The 18,395-nt window shown below is 50.1% G+C and overlaps 1 long non-coding RNA gene across 1 annotated transcript in view; it reads right to left on the bottom strand.

The window, feature by feature from the left end:
* LOC142472326 (uncharacterized) overlaps positions 1–4,926 on the bottom strand; it is a 12,258-nt gene extending 7,332 nt beyond the window's left edge. Inside the window, exon 1 of the long non-coding RNA XR_012789654.1 lies at positions 4,773–4,926. This is a non-coding gene — a long non-coding RNA (uncharacterized LOC142472326). The remainder of the gene's footprint in view (positions 1–4,772) is intronic.
* Positions 4,927–18,395: the final 13,469 nt, after the last annotated feature.

Below are 18,395 nucleotides of genomic sequence, written 5' to 3'. Positions count from 1 at the left end.
AGTATTACACGGTAATATTTCGTCTCATTGGGAGCGTCATGCGTGCCGGAATGTATTAATATGTCTCGCGTGCCAGTAAGTATTACTGAACTGAAGTTATGCAGTTATTAAGATAGGAAAAGCAGTTTTTAAACGTCCTTGGATGGGAAGAGTTTTACTCTGGGGAAAACTGTCAACCTCACCACTGATTTATGAGAGGGGCTGGGTTTAGGTTGTGTTCAATGGGAAATAATTGTATAAGAACCAGGCTCAGCCTATGGCTATTGTCTTTCGTGTCTTTGTGAGTTTCAAGATTGCTGCATGAACTGCTAATCAAGATTTTCTGATTATTTCATAATTCCAACGTTAAGTAAGTGCATATTTTGTTTATTTGTATATCTCGTGTGTTCACCTTTTTCAAGGAATGAATTATATTTTATCATATCTAAGCCTCGTTCAGTTCAACCCAGTTATATTTTTGGTGTGTATTATTAATAACCTGTCGCAGAGTTACCGTCACAGTCGCCCCTGATTTAATTATGGGGCTACAGAAATAAGACCCTCAGAGTCCCAGTACGCATGGGCTAACTAGCTGGGGGGCATGGGTTAAACTGTGTTTCCACGTTAGGGATTGGATACAGATAATTGTTCACCAAAAGTCTGTATTCAATGTTAAGAATAGGGTTACAAAGGTATATAAACTGTATCAACCCTACAGTTCTAATTCTTCTGATTTCATCTTGAATGTCATCGGATTGCTGGAGAATTGCTAGCTGATACTTCTCCATTCCCCAACCCTAAGTAAGTGTTACCTTCTTGCCTGTAATTGTACTATATTGCTGTGTTCACCTATTTAAGGAATAAATATATTTTATTATATCTAAGCCTCGTTCAGTTCAACCCAGATATTTGGTGTTTGTTATATCTTGTCATAAGTTACTGTGACACTAAGCAGCACAAAAAGAGCGTGGTTATGGCTGTCGCGCCACTCCACAACATACTTGTAACACTGGTTTCTGTAGTTTGCAACTGAACCCCGCAGTCTGTGGGGTTTTGGCGGGAACTCATTTCCTGTGGTCTCTGCGGCATATAGATTTGGTACCCCAGGCTAGCAAAGTTCCATCTCGATACACTGCACACGATTACAGTCCATTACAACCACTCTGCGGTTCTATAGTCTGGCTACTGGCTAGTAGTATTTAAAACCAGAGACATAACATAAAACACAGACAAAGCTCAGTGCACATCCAGTAAAACTTATATACGGTATAGTGCCTAAATATTCATGTATAGATAACTAATAAATACAATGGTCTTTTAGTTTAACATTTTGGCCAAATTGTTGTAAGCCCTTGAGCCAACTGCACGGCAGACCACGTTTCAAGGGTCCCTAACACTAATATAGATTCTTAATAACCTGTGCATTGCCAGGAAGAATGATTTATAATAAATCTGTCAAAAATACCGTATTTCCTCGATTCTAAGACGCACTTTTTTTCCCCAATTTCACATCTTTGAAATAGGGGTGCGTTTTAGAATCGATGTACTAAAAAAAAAAAAAAACCTGCTTGGGGGCGCTGCAGACGGAGGGCGTGCAGCTTTCAGCGTTTTACCAAAAAGCGCGGTAGCCGGCTGCTTGAACCACGGCCCCCCGCCCGCTCTCCCCCTTGTCTCATGTTGGTTGCTTGAAGTGCTGCCCCCCCCTCTGCGACCCACAGCAGTGCGGCTGTAGCGGCACCACGAGCTGACCGCCCCTGACTGCTACTCACAGCTTCCAGCCCCCACGAGCCCTCTGCTACTCACAGCTTCCAGCCCCACGAGCCCTCTGCTACTCACAGCTTCCAGCCCCACGAGCCCTCTGCTACTCACAGCTTCCAGCCCCACGAGCCCTCTGCTACTCACAGCTTCCAGCCCCACGAGCCCTCTGCTACTCACAGCTTCCAGCCCCACGAGCCCTCTGCTACTCACAGCTTCCAGCCCCACGAGCCCTCTGCTACTCACAGCTTCCAGCCCCACGAGCCCTCTGCTACTCACAGCTTCCAGCCCCACGAGCCCTCTGCTACTCACAGCTTCCAGCCCCACGAGCCCTCTGCTACTCACAGCTTCCAGCCCCACGAACCCTCCGCCCCTCCTCTGCTACTCACAGCTTCCAGCCCCATGAACCCTCCGCCCCCCCTGCTACTCACAGCTTCCAGCCCCATGAACCCTCCGCCCCCCCTGCTACTCACAGCTTCCAGCCCCATGAACCCTCCGCCCCCCCCTGCTACTCACAGCTTCCAGCCCCATGAACCCTCCGCCCCCCCCTGCTACTCACAGCTTCGGCTGCCAGCCCCACGAGTCCTTCCTTGTCTCTGTCACTCTCTCTGTGTGTGTGTGTGTGTATGTGTATGTGTATCTGTGTCTCTCTGTGTGTGTGTGTGTGTGTGTGTGTGTGTGTGTGTGTGTGTGTGTGTGTGTGTGTGTGTGTGTGTGTGTGTGTGTGTGTGTGTGTGTGTGTGTGTGTGTGTGTGTGTGTGTCTCTCTGTGTGTCTCTGTCACTGTGTGTGTGTGTGTGTGTATGTGTCTCTCTCTCTGTGATTCTCTGTTACTCTGTGTGTGTATGTGTCTCTCTCTGTGTGATTCTCTGTGTGTGTTTGTGTCTGTGTGTGTCTTTGTCACTCTGTGTGTGTATGTGTCTCTGTGTGTGTGTGTCTCTGTCAATCTGTGTGTGTGTATGTGTCTCTCTCTGTGTGTCTCTGTCAATCTGTGTGTGTTTGTGTGTCTCTCTCTGTGTTTCTCTGTCACTCTGTGTGTGTGTGTATGTGTCTCTGTGTGTGTCCCCCTCCCCTCCACTGTCTCCCTCCCCTCCACTGTCTCCCTCCCCCCTTCCCCTCCACTTTCTCCCTCCCCCCCTCCCCTCCACTGTCTCCCTCCCCCCCTCCCCTCCACTGTCTCCCTCCCCCCCTCCCCTCCACTGTCTCCCTCCCCCCTCCCCTCCACTGTCTCCCTCCCCCCCTCCCCTCCACTGTCTCCCTCCCCCCCTCCCCTCCACTGTCTCCCTCCCCCCCTCCCTCCACTGTCTCCCTCCCCCCTCCCCTCCACTGTCTCCCTCCCCCCTCCCCTCCACTGTCTCCCTCCCCCCCTCCCCTCCACTGTCTCCCTCCCCCCTCCCCTCCACTGTCTCCCTCCCCCCCTCCCCTCCACTGTCTCCCTCCCCCCCTCCCCTCCACTGTCTCCCTCCCCTCCACTGTCTCCCTCCCCCCTCCACTGTCTCCCTCCCCCCTCCCCTCCACTGTCTCCCTCCCCCCCTCCCCTCCACTGTCTCCCTCCCCCCCTCCCCTCCACTGTCTCCCTCCACTGTCTCCCCCCCCCGTCTCCCTCCCCTCCACTGTCTCCCTCCCCCCATCCCCTTCTCCCCCATCCCCCCATTCCCTCCTTCCCCCCCCATTCTCTCCTTCCCCCCATCCATTCTCTCTCTGCTCATCCGATACTGTCTCTCTCTCTCCCCATTCTGTGTCTGCCTCTCTCTAGTGCAGATAAATGTATGCTACTGTTTGCTAGTTTAAAAAAAAAAAAAAATCTGCACATTTAATATACTGGGTTTTTTTTCCCACATTTTTTTTTTATTAAATCAAGGGTGCGTCTTAGAATCGATGGCGTCTTAGAATCGAGGAAATAGGGTAGTTGCAAAGTTCTATGTCTGATTGAAGCTTTCATTAACCTGTACATTACCAGGAAAAGCACTCTGTAATAGATTTGTCACAATCACACTAAGCAAGCAAGTTCCCCTGAGAGTGGGAGATGCCATGGAGTGAGCTTTTAACCATTTAAATGTGGGAGGGAGTGAGCTTCAATTAGGTAGGAGGTTGCCACCCTCCAATCAGCTAAGACTAGCTGAACAAGAATTATAAAACATACAGAACACCTACAAGCTCATATTGAACCCCCAAAATAACCACAACATATATATAAGCATATATGTTTCACAGAGGAGTGCTACTGAGCATGGCAATATATATATTTAAAAAAACAGAGACATAACATAAAACACAGACAAAGCTCAGTGCACATCCAGTAAAAAATATACACGATACAGTGCCTAAATATACATGTACACTAAGCAGCACAAAAAGGGCGTGGTTATGGCTGTCGCACCACTCCACAACATACTTGTAACACTGGTTTCTGTAGTTTGCAACTGAACCCCGCAGTCTGTGGGGTTTTGGCGGGAACTCATTTCCTGTGGTCTCTGCGGCATATAGATTAGCAGTCTACCAAGTGTAGGTGGTACCCCAGGCTAGCAAAGCTCCATCTCGATACACTGCACACGATTACAGTCCATTACAACCACTCTGCGGTTCTATAGTCTGGCTACTGGCTAGTAGTACTCAAGGCTTCTTCCCTATGCAGTACTCTTACGCCGAGCCTCTAGGCAGCCAGTATCGCAGACCCTTCGGTGGCTCCTGGGCTTCCAGGTACACCACCCTTCCAAGTATCTGGACTTCCCGCCTTAGGGTGACTTAGAACAGCAATAGCCTTTGTGTCTCCAGACCATTCATCCGATAGGGCTGTCTAGGTCATAGTTCCATAGCGAGGAAAGTGGTCCCTGTTTATGGTATGCCGGGGTCCCCTGAACACTATACCTAGCCTCCCTCCTTCTTTTTCACTTGTTCTGGAAGCGTACCTTGTTACTTCCAGCTTTGTTTCAATGAAAGCCTCTCCTGTTACAGATCTCAGCAGCACCTCCAAATGTAACAGTGTTTCCCCCACCCAATCGCAGATAGCGGCCATTACAGGGTGTATGGTGCATATACCTGCTGGCAAGAGGAGGGCTGAGTCATCCGCCGATGGTAGTGGGGACACAGGATCAGGCTTCTGGGGTTCATACCCCACATATCTTCTTAGCAGTGCAGCGCCTCCATCTGCCAGGGACTCCAGGAACTGAAGGTGCTCTTCCTCGGTAGAACGTATTACCTCTCCCCCCAGTAAGGTCACACATCAGGCAGGAGGTATATTGCAAAACAGAAACGGGTTTATTACAACACTTCTGCAGTAACAGTTACTCAGCAGTCTTCTGTCGGATACAGTCTGTCAGGTCAGCTATCACTGGAGATGGTCCCTGGACCGTCACTACAGGCCAAGGGTACCCGCAGCCGTCCTAGCTCTTCCCCACCTCCCTAGCAGAGACAGAGGTATGGTCCACACTCACTCTCCCCCGGAAGGGAGAGCACATGGGAAGGCTCCAATCTCAGGCTCCCAGTTGTATGACCTGCCTTCCTCAGAGGGAAGGAACAACCCCTAACTTTAGGGGCAGCACAAGTGAAGGGGGAAAATCCCATGATGACTCCTGGCAGGCCTGCTGTACCAGGGCTCACTGCCAGGAGAAGGGCACAACTGGCAGGCCTGCTGTACCAGGGCTCACTGCCAGGAGAAGGGCACAATAGTAGTCAGGGATGACTGTGCTATACTTATACAGAGGGTTTCGTGGTGCGTATACAGAGGGTTTCGTGGTGCGTATACAGAGGGTTTCGTGATACGTATACAGAGGGTTCGTGGTGCGTATACAGAGGGTTTCGTGGTGCGTATACAGAGTGTTTCGTGATACGTATACAGAGAGTTTCGTGGTGCGTATACAGAGGGTTTTGTGGTGCGTATACAGAGGGTTTCGTGGTGTGTATACAGAGGGTTTCTTGGTGCTTATACATAGAGTTTCGTGGTGCTTATACAGAGGGTTTAGTGGTGCTTATACAGAGGGTTTAGTGGTGCTTATACAGAGGGTTTTGTGGTGCTTATACAGAGGGTTTAGTGGTGATTATACAGAGGGTTTTGTGGTGTGCAGGGCTGTCCTGTAACAGTGCCAACTGACCGATTATACTGTATGATGCAAGCGGGTGATCTAGTGTGAGGGGCGGGGTTATGATGTGAGGGGCGGGGTTACGATGTGAGGGGCGGGGTTACGATGTGAGGGGTGGGGTTACAATGTGAGGGGTGGGGTTACGATGTGAGGGGTGGGGTTACGATGGGAGGGGTGGGGTTACGATGTGAGGGGTGGGGTTACGATGTGAGGGGTGGGGTTATGATGGAAGGGGAGGGGTTATGATGGAAGGGGCGGGGTTACAACACAAGCGGTGATATGGTTCGAGGGGGAGCGACTTTATGAGGTAAAGGTTAATAGGTGAGTTAGCAGATGATTCCTCACGGAAAAAACAGAGCACAGCAAATAAAGATAAGGGGGCTAGATACCGATTAATAAAAGTCCTTTAATCCATGGTAGACATCATGGCACGGGATATGTAAAAACTCTTACGCGTTTCGGGCCGTCGCCCTTTGTCGCCCTTTGTCGCCCTTTGTCAAAGAGAGTTTGTCAAAGCTGCAGATTGATCCGTTCTCCTGTAATCGATCACTTGCTCCGGGTTATTTAATTCAGTTCTTGCACAGCATTCTGGGCAATGTAGTCCTGAAATATGATTGCCTGGGCAGTTACTAGATACAATTGGTGCACTGCTGGAGAGAGGGCGGGGCTCGAGCCAGAGCCTATCAGAAGGGGAAGTCACCCTGGAAATGTTTCCTACATTAGAAACATTAAAAATGTCTTTAAAAGTCTATAGAGCCCCTAGCTGCTCGGATCAGAGCTGAACCCACTATAAAGGGCATTCTAATCGCAGACAGGGAATATAAAATCTCCCTGTTTGCGGATGATGTTATTCTAACCCTATCGGAACCGCTCACCTCCCTTCCCAACCTAGAGAAACTCCTGGACCACTTCGGCCATCTATCGGATTACAAAATAAACACAGACAAATCAGAGGCCCTCAACATTTCCCTCCCAGATCCCATATGGAAAACCCTACAATTTTTTTTTAAATACAAGTGGTATAGCTCCCACATCAAATACCTGGGGATAAAAATAGCGAGCTCGTACAGCTCACTGTACCAAGCCAATTACCCCCCCCCCCTTTTCCGCCAGATCAGGAGAGACCTTGAGGCCTGGCAGGCCCACCAGATCATGAAACAAAGAAAAACCCGGGCGCTCCCTGATAAAGTTCTTAAGAACAGGGGCAATGTGACAATGAACTTTACAACCTTATAGACAAAGGTCCCTCTGGTTCGTCTTCTTGTCCTATGGCTCAGACCCCAATAGGATCCTTATCCAGGATCCTTATTTGTACAGGGATATAGAGAGAAAAAAAGGGGAGCACAGGTTGAAGAATTTGGGGTATCTAGAGTATCTAAATAGATATTTGTGGGTGTGCTTGAAAGATATATTAAATCACTTACACGGCCTTGTGTAAATGCTCTCACAGCAAGGTTTACTTGTCTTAGTGTTCTCTTGGTCGGTTGCCTTCTTCTTTTCAGGACTTGGTTTTCTTTCTGGATATCTTCAATAGTCCTCGGCTTACAATGTGGATGTCTCCCTCGGAGTGAACAGATTGAAAAACAGTGGTTTAGAGGGGAATACAGACAGTACTGATCAAGTCCAATATTTTAACTCTAAATGCATATATATATATATATATATATATATATATATATATATATATATATATATATATATATATATATATATATATATATATATATAAAGGCAGTAATTACTGCCAGCACTCACACGGGCTAGTGTGAGTACAATCCTAGGGGGAAGGTATCTTTTTATCCAAATCTGGTCTTTACACGTAGTGATCTATAGGTGTAATAAGGGTCCGGTATTTAGTGATATATATAAATCAAATAATACTCACACGGCCCTGTGTGAGTAAATACACATCAAGGTATCTTTATCTTGAAAGTCTCCTTTTCTTCTTTTCAGGTTTGTGAGCTTCTTCCTGGTTTTCTTCGGTGGTCTTCAACTTTCAGTGTGGTAATCCCCCTCGGTGTGAACAAATTGGAAAACAATTGTTAGTGGGGAAACATCAACATAATTCTGTGATAGCCCACTAGAAAAGCCCAAGCAGATACGTAAAAGCAGCAAAAATGCTGCAGGCACTCACACGGGCAAGTGTGAGTGCAATCCTAGGGGAAGGTATCTTTTTTCTGTTGGTGTCTTTAAATCTGGTGCCCTGTGAGGGTGATAGTGATCTGATATGTATAGATCTATAAAAATAGAAATAAAAATGATACTCACACGGCCTTGTGTGAGTAAATGCACATCAGGCTATCTTAACTTCTTTGTGATACTGATAGTGTTAATCTCCAAGTGGGCCAGTGTAGGTAGATGACCCCTCCTTGGTGTAGATGTGAAATTGAACACTGTCACGGTTTTCGTGGACTACAACAAAATTTATTAAAAAAGAAGTTCTGAAAACAAAACATATATAAAAACAATGAGAAAGATGCATAAAAAGAAAAAGCCAGCCGTCTAAAGGAAATTGCTCGTGGGTCTCGTGGAGAGCAGCTAACTTGCTCCGCGTCCGGATATAGTGCTGCCTCCTCTCAGATCCACTCCTTGACGGTGGCTGTGCTGGGTCAAAATTGACTAGTGGTGAGAGCAACGCGTTTCGACTTTTGGTCTTCCTCAGGCTCCGTAGTTTGGGGTTAAGGTTCGTGGCAGATATTTATATTGATGTCAGCCAATCCCCATTCTACTTTAGGCAATGTCCTCTGTTGTTCAATTAGAACTAATGAGTGCTGTATGATGCACTCCGTTTTCTACTTAGGTATGTCATAGTAGATAAATAATTAAATAAATTGACTTCATTAAGAAGCTTCTCCTCTAGCCCCTGCGCTGCCATCCCGCTCCCTCCCCGGATTACCAGAACCCCGGTGAGGGCCGCACCTCATGGGCGCAGCCGCTTCTCCAGCACCCGCGCCGCATGCCTGCTCACACCCCCGCGGGTCATTCGGCGTACAGAGATAGCCGCGCGCCCCGCCAGCCAGACCCCCCGCCACCGGCCCGTTCTCCCCTGCGATCAGTACGAGTGCGGGGAGAGGGGCGGTTCCCTGCCCAGGGTCATGGCAGGGACAGGAGTACACAGGGAGATCTGCACAGGTCGGCTTTCACCTTGGCCCGCTCCTGCAACAGCGCCACTATGAGGCCCCTCGCGGCAGTGCAAAGCAAACTCAATCTCACACTACATAGGGGACTATGAGCAGGGTTACTGTCATGAACCTGCTATGTCTAAGGCTGAGTCCCCGCTGGCGCTGAGCTCGCTATGCGCTTGGCGCGCTTACCTCTGTGAATGGCAATCCTCCCGTTCACGCTCGTGCTGTGCTCGCGCACTCATGCTTGTGCCCGCACGCTCTCCCAAGCTTTGTGCTTGAGGAGACACTGCAGGGATACTTTCAGGCTCAGAGCAGGGTCACATGACCCTGCTCTGACCAATGGGAAGAGAGAGGGCGTGTTCTAATGCCCTGTCACTACTGCAAACACAGACATGGGATTTCTAGCCCAGAGAAGGGGGTGGGTGAGGGGCAAAACGGACTGCTGTGGTGGGTGGGGGCAAAACGGACTGCTGTGGTGGGTGGGCGGGGGCAAAATGGACTGCGTGGGTGGGCGGAGGCAAAATGGACTGCGTGGGTGGGCGGAGGCAAAATGGACTGCTGGGGTGGGTGGGTGAAGGGCAAAATGGACTGCTGTGGTGTGTGGGGGGAGGGGTGAGGGGCAAAATGGACTGCTGTGCTGTGGGGGGGGGGGGGGGGTGAGGGCAAAACGGACTGCTGTGGTGTGTGTGGGGGATGCTGGGTGGGGGGCAAAATGGACTGCTGTGGTGTGTGGGGGTGGGTTGGGGCAAAACGGACTGCTGTGGTGTGGGGGAGGGGGGTGAGAGGCAAAATCTGCTATAAATCATAATTATGTTTTTCAGGACACTTGAAATATTTAACAATGGTGTTGTCAGATGCTGAAATCCTTCATGATGTAACAACTTACGTGAACAATCTTCGACAAAGCATGAAAACTCTGTCTGATGAGATCTCTAAGACTAGAGAAGCGTTGGAAACTCAGCAGAAGGAACTACGGGTGTTTCTATATGGGCATCCAATTCACATGAGGCAGAAATACTCTGAGGATGTCAATATATGTGAAATCAACATGGAGATTACATCTATGACCTCAAAATGCAGCAAGAGATCAGAGAAGAAAACAAAGGTGTCATTTTGGAGATGTTTCGTTCCCTGCACAGCCAAAAAACAGAAAAAGAGGAAGAGCTAGAAATTGTATCATCAGAATCAAAGCCATATTATATTTTCTCTTTGCAATTCTGCTTTTTATTTGTATATAGTTCTAACATATTTTGTAGTCATAATTCATTTAAATAAAAGGTTTTGCTATATTTGCTTCAATGATTATTGTGTTAAACATGATTTGGGGATTTGGGGGATTCAGTTCTGGGATCTGTCCACTTATCTTATTGTATTCGGTCTCTCTGCCTCTCAGTTCCTTTCTGTAACCTTAACATTTCTTGTGGCTTCAAGTATGACTAGGGTGACCAGATGTCCAGGTTTAGCCAGGACAGTCCTGTTTTTTTAATGTGTCCCGGATGCCAGACATTCTTTAAAATGTCCCAATTTTTTGTGACTGTCCTGGTTTTGACTATGAGAGCAGGGGGGGGGGGGGAGCAGAGAGGAGAGCAGGAGGAGAGCAGAGCCCCAGCAGTGAGACCTGGATGATGGCTTCCCCCCCCCCCCCCTCACTCATGCTCCACGGTGAAAGGTAGGGTCCAGAATGGACACACACACACAAAAGGAAGACAGCATGGGGGGACATAGAGAGACACAGCATGGGGGACATAGAGAGACACAGCATGGGGGACATAGAGAGACACCGCATGGGGAGAGAGAGACAGCATGGGGGAGAGAGAGAAAAACAGCATGAGGGCGATAGAAACACAGCATGGGGGGGGGGGGAGAAACAGCATGGGGGAGAGAGAGAAACAGCATGGGGGAGACACACAGAATGGGGGAGAGAAAGAGAGAGACAGCATGGGGGGAGAGAAAGAGAGAGACAGCATGGAGGGGGAGAAAGAGAGAGACACAGAATGGGCGAGAGAAAGAGAGAGACAGCATGGGGGAGAGAAAGAGAGACACACAGCATGGGAGACAGGTACACACAGCATGGGGGAGAGAAACAGCAAGACACAGCATGGGGGGAGAGAGAGACACTGTATGTTGGAGAGAGAGACACAGAGAATGGGGGAGAGAGAGATACACAGAGAATTGGGGGGGGGGGGAGAAAGAGAGAGAATTGGGAGAGAGACACACACAGAATGGGGGGAGTCACGGCATGGGTACAGAGAGAGAGACACACACAGCATGGGGGGAGTCACGGCATGGGGTACAGAGAGAGAGACACACACAGCATGGGGAGAGAGAGACAGCATGGGGGGAGAGAGAGACACACAGAATGGGTGAGGGAGAGACAGAGAATGGGGGAGAGAAAGAGACACAGCATGGGGGAGAGAAAGAGCGAGACACAGCATGTTGGAGGGAGAGACACAGAGAATGGGGGAGAGAGAGATACACACAGTATGGGGGAGAGAAAGAGAGAGACACTGCATGTGTGAGGGAGAGACACAGAGAATGGGGGAGAGAGAGATACACAGAGAATTGGGGGGGAGAGAGAGAGACACAGAGAATGGGCAGAGAGAGACACACACAGAATGGGGGGAGTCACGGCATGGGGGGACAGAGAGAGAGACACACACGGTATTCTGAAGCCAGGGTCACGTGTGATGTGTGAATGGCCCCCGATAGCATTAACTCCGCCCCCTTTCCAAATCACACCAAGTCCTATAATATTTCCTTCACTTTATTGGAAAAAGCAGCAGAATACAGGTTCTTGTGAATGGTGTGTAGTAGTGATTTGTAGTTAGAAGCAGGTAGAAAGAAATGGCCTTGCCATAGGAGAGTAACAGGGATGCGTGCTGTACTCACAGTCTGCAGGGTGGAAAAGGAAGTGAGGAGCAATGTGGGTAAAAGGAATAGTCTAGGGACAGACTATCTGTGAACAAAAAAGGGGGAGGGCAGACTAGCCCATTCTGGTGAGGATCTCAGAGGCTGCAGTAGCAACTCACTGATTACATGCCCAGAGGCAAGAAATGCAACATTGTTACATATCACACAGGCAGTGTGTGTGTGCAAACTCCATGCAGCTGAAAATAAGAACTGACAGGCAGAAGCTGCAAAGGAAAGATGGGGGTGAAACAGGGATGTGATTCTTGTTCCATGACACTCCCCGTCTGGTATCTGGAGATACTACTATATTCTATGTATATGTGGAACATATGTGCAATATAACAACATAACAATGCAAAGATGATGTCCACATAACGATGGGATACCGGCCGGTACCCCCAGCTAGAAGTCCTTCGCCATCTCGGTAAGGGAAGAAGGCGGAAGCACAGCTCTAGGTTAGCTTGATGCACCACAATGTCTTTGTGTAAAGGTCTCTTGCACTGTTTTCTTTCAACTTTGTGAGAGAACAGTCCCTTTGACTCTGTAGTTTTCTCTACAGAGTGCATCACCTCGTGGATGTGCCAGTCGTGGTAGTTTGTCACCCTATTCTGACGGTGGTGAACACCAGATGATGGGAGGTGCCGGCACTTTTTACCTTCCTTCAGTGAAGGCGCTGGCTCTGCGTGTCCGCTAAGGAATCTCTTCCGCGTGAAGACCACAATTTGATTCTTAGTCTCCGGCTCCCTTTGTGGGTTGCGGCGGAGCGAAGTGAGCCTAGAGATGGCAGGTTCTCTATTGTTCGGGAGGCGTCTTTTTGGTGAATGGAATGGTAGCGGAGTCACCCAACTGCCTGGTCCGTCTTTGGAGAGCTCCTTGACTGTTAACCTCGGGAATCCTCTATCTTCCCTCGATGGTGTTTGCTTGTCGTCATCCCTTGTTGTCTGGAACGCTGTGCACCGTAGGTCATCGGTGCATTCCTCTTGCACGAGAACATCTCCACGTAGTTTGGTGAAACGCTTTTGTGTCTCTTTGTTAACTGCCATCAGGAGGTTATGTTCTCCCTGGACGTAACGAAGAACAGTCTCTTTTGCCCTAGTAAATCCCTTTATGAAATGTCTCTGCGACTGTCTCTTTTTAGATGTGTGAGGACAGTCTTTTTGACACTGTGGCTTCACCTGTAGAGCGCAATCTTTTGCGGCTATGCCAGCCGTGACAGCTGGCTGCTTTGTCGCTTGATACTCTGTGGAGAGGAACAACTGTACGTCTTAGCCGTGCCATTGCTCGCGGGAGGATCGTCCGATTGTTTATTGTCTTTTGGACGATCCCTTTGTCGGTCACCTTTGGGAGGTTACTTTCTTCCTTCAGTGGAGTCGACTCATCATCCTTGGTTGTCTGAACCACTAAGCATCCTAGGCCATTGCCAGATCCCCCTGATGTGAGGATGTTTTTGTTGATCTCAGGTGTATGACCTTGTCTCTTCTCTTCACTTGGCCCTCCTGTCACTTGGAGATGGCCAAGACATGGTTCAGAGAGGGATGTGTGTCCACATTCTGTTATCACAGTTCTGCGGGCGTCAACATAGTCTTGTCCGTGCTCTTTGTCAGTGCACGTGCTGCCCACTATCACCCATCCTAGGTCAAGTCTTTGGGCGTATGGTGCGTTGTGGGGTCTGTTATGCTGTTTACAGACTTTATGTACCCTTAAGATGTCCCTACCGAGCAGCAGCAAGATCTTGGCGCCTTGTTCTACCGGCGGGATGTAGTCGGCTATTCCTCTGAGGTGCGGGTGATGGTGTGCTACGTCTGGTGTGGGAATCTCGTCCCTGTTTGTGGCCATGTGGTTGCACTCGATGAGTGTGGGGAGAGCTATCTTCACTCTGTTATCCACTGAACATATGACGTAACCGCTTGCTCTTCTCCCTGTTGACTCAGTTGACCCTGCACAGGTTCTGAGGGTGTAGGGTGAGGCATTGTCTTGTAAGTTGAATAAGTTGAAGAACTCCGTCTTCGCCAATGATCTGTTGCTTTGGTCGTCGAGGATTGCATACATCCGAATAGCCTTCTCAGGTTGTCCCTGGGGGTGCACTGCGACAAGGCATATTTTGGAGCAGGACATTTTGTCACTTTCTTTTCCGCAAACCTCAGTGCGCTGAGACGTGACGGATGTTGGCTCTCCTTCTCCTTCCTCCCCGCAATGCTCTGCTACGGAGGATGGGTTGTTGAGTTGGTGGAGTGTCAGCGCCTCTGGATGTAAAGATGTTACGTGCTTGTCACTTTTGCACACTGTACATTTGATTTCTTTTTTACAGTCTCTGGATAGGTGAGTCGTGGAACCGCAGCACCTGAAGCAAACTCTGAATTCTCCAAGTAACTTCTTGTGTTCCTCTAGGGACTTCATCCTGAACCGAAATCACTTGTTAAGTGGGTGTGGCTTCTTGTGTATGGGACATTCCCTGTTTGGGTCCCTTGGTTCCTCTTCTCCGGCGACCGACTGATCGGGAGTAATTTGGGTTGTGGGAGGCACGTCCGTCCTGTGGACCGAGATGGGTGTTTGAGTGTTACCGTATCTCGCCACTGGTCTCTCATTCCTCAGGCTGCTTGCACTGTGTGTGGTTTGCATACCCAAGATGAAGCTGGGATCGTTCCTTGTCCATGCCGCTTCGCAGATGAAGCTCAAGAAGAATGAGAATGGGGGGAAGGCGACTTGCTTCTCCCTTTTGTATTTGGAGCCTTGTGAAATCCACCTTTCTTGGAGGTTGAAGGGTAGCTTCTCCAGGATGGGTCTCACTCCACGAGCTGAGTCTAGGACGTTGAGACCTGTTAAGGAATGGTCTTTTCTTGCAACCTCCAGCTCTTGCAGCAGGTCTCCGAGCTCTCGTAGCTTCGAGTAGTCTCTAGTTGTGATCTTGGGAAAGCTGTCGATTCTTTTGAAGAGCGAATCCTCGACTGCTTCGGGGCTACCGTAGCACTCTTCTAGCCTTTCCCACACTAGGTCAAGACCTACTTGGGGGTGGTTCGCGTTTGCCGTCTGAAGTCTCTTCGCGTGCTCCCTGGATTCGTTTCCCAGCCATTTGAACAGCAGGTTGAGCTCTTCCCTTGCTGAGAAGCCCAAGCTGTTGATTGCGTCCTTGAACGTGAACTTCCACGTCCGGTAGTTCTCAGGGCGGTCGTCAAAGCTGATGAGTCCTGTTTGCACCAGGTCACGCCGGATCATGTACTTGGCTATGTCTGTCAGGCCTGAGGCATCGGCGTGTTGGTCCCGTTCTGAGGTAGTTGCTGGGAGGGTCCGTGCGGTCGCCTCTTCCTTGGCGTGAACGCGTGATGACTGCTGGACAGTGTGAGGGACTGTGTTCTCCCGTGTGGGTGTACCTGAATAGCGAGCCTGTTGTGGTGCATCTGTGCGTGCTGGCATGTGGATCACTGTTGCGGCTGTAGCTATCCCAGGTAGCATGTACCACTGAAGGAACAGCGTCTTCTCCTCGTGGACCTAGCAAGTCTTTGGTGTCTGTGGAGTCACTCCCTCCGTGTTGAGATGGTGCGCTGTTGTTTACACTGAAGAGACTCCTTACGTAGTCTTCAGTGCGTTGGGCTGGATCCTCTGAGGCTATCCGTCTGTACGGTTGCTCCCCGCCGTCCTGTTGCGCGGCTGCTTCTAGGAATTCAGCTTGGGCTATGGCGGCGGCGGCTTCCTTCTCTTGATTAAGTGCCTCTAGTTCCGCATCAAATTCGGCTTTCCCACGCGTAGTGGCTGCAGCGGCATTAGCGGCGGCTGTCTGCTCCGCCTCTTCTATGCGCGCTCTTCCTGCTCTTACGGCTGCTTCTCTCTGACTATATTCGGCCCTGGCACGTGCGGCCTCTGCGGCGACTCGCGCCTTGGTAGCGTTTGTGCTTGCGCTGGACGCGTTAGATTGCGCTGATCTTGCTGACCTTGATAAGTGCCTGGATGTGCTTGAGCGCTGCGATGCGGTCTCCAGGAGCTCTTTTCTCTCGCTTTGGGAGTCTGCGATGGCGGTTCGCACGCGGCTGTCACGTGTCATGTCAATATTGTGCTGTAAGTGCCTTTCTTGCAGGCTTTCCCCGGTGTTAGCCCTGGCCAGGTAAGTGACGTATGCCTCTGACAGCCCTTGGTAGCATGAGTGGTCTATCTTTTATTGAGTTATTGCCTGCTCGAGCTGTTGTACAGAATTGCCAGCGCCGGCGACGTTGCGTATCCCAAGCGTAGTAGTGTCCTAGGCCAACTCTAATTTAGCGCGGTGCGCTTCAATGTCAGTCTCATATTTTTCGCGGGCCTTCTGTGTCAGTGTGACGGTCCGTTTAGGCGTTGCGTCTGTCTGCGCCTGTTGCAGTTGCGCAGCGGTCTCTGTGTCTGAGTGATCGCTTTCCTGCGTGATGTCTGGTGAGGCTCTGAGTTCTGCCATGCTGTAGGTGTGTGTAGGCCTTTGCCAGTGCGTGTGGCGTGCGGTCTTTTACCTGTGTCAGCGATGGGCGACTGTCTCAGATGATGCTGAGTGGTGTCCTGCAGCGCTCAGCGTAGGGGCAGCTGTATTCACAGGTATCGGTGGCCCTGACCCGTGTCCTGGCGGGTGTCCGGAAGCGTGGCCCTTGATGGTGCTAGCCGTGGGGACGTGCGCAGGGGTAGGTGAGATGGTGGCTCCTCACTATGGAGCTGTGCAGAGGGTGAACTCAAACAGAAAAGACAATCAAGTTTTGTGTAAGATGCACTGTCTGTCTGCAAAGCTGCTGCCTTGTGTGCAAGGTTGTTTGCTGGCTGTGTGCAGGCTTTGCTGTAGAAGGCCTGTGCTCTTATTAGCAATGTAAAGCTGGTCGCTTGTCTTTGCATAAAGTAGTAGTTGTTTGCTGTATAGAGGCTGGTGGCTCTGTGTAGCAATGTGAAGCAGTATGCTTGTACAGTGGTGGTGAGAGACTGCTGTTTATTTGCTGTGTAAGCTGCTTGCTTGTTTCTTTAGCATAAAGGCTGTGGGTAGCAGCTCCTCTGTGTGTGTCCCCAAAGCACACGGTCTTCTTTCTACTATTCTGAAGCCAGGGTCACGTGTGATGTGTGAATGGCCCCCGATAGCATTAACTCAGCCCCCTTTCCAAATCACTCCAAGTCCTATAATATTTCCTTCACAAAAGCAGCAGAATACAGGTTCTTGTGAATGGTGTGTAGTAGTGATTTGTAGTTAAAAGCAGGTAGAAAGATATGGCCTTGCCATAGGAGAGTAACAGGGATGCGTGCAGTACTCACAGTCTGTAGGGTGGAAAAGGAAGTGAGGAGCAATGTGGGTAAAAGGAATAGTCTAGGGACAGACTATATGTGAACAAAACAGGGGGGAGGGCAGACTAGCCCATTCTGGTGAGGATCTCAGAGGCTGCAGTAGCAACTCACTGATTAAATGCCCAGGGGCAAGAAATGCAACATTGTTACATATCACACAGGCAGTGTGTGTGTGCAAACTCCATGCAGTTGAAAATAAGAACTGACACGCAGAAGCTGCAAAGGAAAGAGGGGGTGAAACAGGGATGTGATTCTTGTTCCATGACACACGGCATGGGAAGAGAGAGACAGCATGGGGGAGAGAGAGACACACACACAGAATGGGGGAGGGAGAGACAGAGACACACACAGAGCATGAGGGAGAGAGACAGCGAATGGGGGAGAGAAACACACAGAGAATGGGGGAGAGAGACACAGAATGGGGGAGAGAGAGCGACAGCATGGGAGAGAGAAAGACTCACACAGAGAATGGGGGAGAAAAAGAGACACACAGCATGGGGAGAGAGAGGGAGAGACACAGCATGGGGAGAAAGACACACCGAGAATGGGGGAAAGAGAGAGACACAGCATGGGGGAGAGAGAGTCACAGCATGGGGGGAGAGAGAGTCACAGCATGGGGGGAGAGAGAGACACACACAGCATGGGGAGAGAGAGAGACACACACAGAGAATGGGGAAGAGACACAGCATGGGGGGAGAGAGAGAGACAGCATGGGGGAGAGAGACAGCATAGGGGAGAGAGAGAGAGAAACAGCATGGGGAGAGAGAGACACAGCATGGGGGGAGAGAGAGTCACACACAGCATGGGGAGAGAGACACACACAGAGAATGGGGAAGAGACAGCATGGGGGAGAGAAAGAGAGAGACAGCATGGGGGGTAGAGACGGCATAGGGGAGAGAGGGAGAGAAACAGCAAGGGGAGAGAGAGACACAGCATGGGGGGGAGAGGGAGACACACAGAGAATGGGGGAGAGAAAGAGACAGCATGGGGGGAGAGAAAGAGAGAGACAGCATGGGGGGGGGGAGAAAGAGAGAGTCAGCATGGTGGAGAGAGAGACAGCATGGGGGGGAGAGAAAAACAGAATGGGGAGAGAGAGACTCAGCATGGAGGAGAGAGAATCACATAGAGAATGGGGAGAGAAAGAGACACAGCATGGGGGGAGAGAAAGAGAGAGATGCAGCATGGGGGGGAGAGAAAGAGAGAGACACAGCATGGGGGAGAGAGCGACAGCATGGGGGGGGAGAGATAGAGAAACAGCATGGGGAGAGAGA

This window comes from Ascaphus truei, chromosome 21 (genome assembly GCF_040206685.1).
Source record: "Ascaphus truei isolate aAscTru1 chromosome 21, aAscTru1.hap1, whole genome shotgun sequence".
Classification (NCBI taxonomy): Eukaryota; Metazoa; Chordata; class Amphibia; order Anura; family Ascaphidae; genus Ascaphus; species Ascaphus truei.
Note: the sequence above shows the minus strand (reverse complement) of the source record. Positions and strands in the feature narration are given on the sequence as shown.